Source organism: Lemur catta, chromosome 3 (genome assembly GCF_020740605.2).
Source record: "Lemur catta isolate mLemCat1 chromosome 3, mLemCat1.pri, whole genome shotgun sequence".
Taxonomy (NCBI): Eukaryota; Metazoa; Chordata; class Mammalia; order Primates; family Lemuridae; genus Lemur; species Lemur catta.
In genome coordinates, this window is record NC_059130.1 from 43,357,029 (window position 1) to 43,358,298 (window position 1,270).

The 1,270-nt window shown below is 37.7% G+C and overlaps 1 protein-coding gene across 1 annotated transcript in view; it reads left to right on the plus strand.

The window, feature by feature from the left end:
• Positions 1-1,240: 1,240 nt before the first annotated feature.
• The window catches only part of MYOC (myocilin), a 13,673-nt gene continuing 13,643 nt past the window's right edge, over positions 1,241-1,270 (plus strand). The window contains exon 1 of the mRNA XM_045547369.1: positions 1,241-1,270. This exon is cut by the window's right edge and continues 777 nt beyond it. The gene's annotated coding sequence lies outside the window, so the exon portion shown is untranslated.

Genomic DNA, 1,270 nt, shown 5'->3' on the forward strand with positions numbered 1-1,270 from the left:
CCCTTTAGTCAGCTGTAAAAAGACACCTGTTTGTAAATGTCTCAAGTTCAGGCTTAACTTTAGAACCAATCAAATAAGAATAGAATCTTTAGAGCAAACCGTGTTTTTCCATTCTGGAGGTGAGTCTGCCAGGGCACATCTAAAATATTTACTTCACAAGTATAGAAGATGTTATTGGTATTGACAACCTATAATTGCTCAAACGCAAACATTATTTTACTGATGAGGCTACCACCCGCATTTTGATTTGCACGAACTCCTACAGTTCTTGGTATTTTTGCTATTTTTTTCTTCTCCTGGGCTTCTTAATGTAAAGCGGGAGTTATTAATCTATGGTCCAGAAAGCCTGTGAATCTGGATAGGAAAAAATAACATTTTTATTTTCACTACCTTCTAACTGAATTTTATATTTCATTCTCTATTATGGATATAAGCCATAAACTCAACGTTGTACTAGAAATACCTGTGATTTTGTCCACTAAGAGAAATCACAGACATTTTATATTATAATACATTATAGTTGTTGCAGATATCATGAAATATTTACACTCCAAACTACTATGAAATTAGACCCCCATTAGATCTTGTTTTTAATGTGTTAATAAAGCCATACATGTTTATTTCAAATTTTTAAATATTTTAATAATTTCAATGTCATGTGTTTCCTCTGTAATCTTACATATTTTATATCCAGTTGAAAACATCTTTCTGAGAAGGGTTCATAGGTTTCACCAGTGAGGTTCACGGCACGTGCACAGAGTAAGACCTGGCCTAACACTGACATTGGTGCTAAGATGCAAGACTGAAATTAGAAAGTTCTCTCAAAGATATACTTGCGCTTATTTGAAAGCCAAGGGTAAGGGAAGAATTCTGCTTTCAACTGCTTCTATAGGAATGCTGCTCCCTGAGGCTTGGTGGGGTGGCTGGCTGTTATTTGTCTCTGTGCCTGTTACAGGGACAGAACTCTGTCTTGGGCACGTCTACATCCCCAGTTCCCAGCGCAGTGCCTGGCACAGAGCAGGTTCTCAATGAAGTTTGCAGAGTGAATGGATACATAAGCTAGAAATATATCCTTGTTGAAATCGGCACACAAATAGTCCTGTTGGATGAGGTGGGCATATGTAAGTGTGTGTGTGCAAAACCGGGTGGGGGGATAGGGACGATTATTGGGGTATGAGGTACATAAGTGGGACATCCTTTTTAAAAAGAAATTCTAAACAGAATTCTGGAAGGTTATTTTCTAAGAATCTTGCTGGCAGTGTGGAGGCAA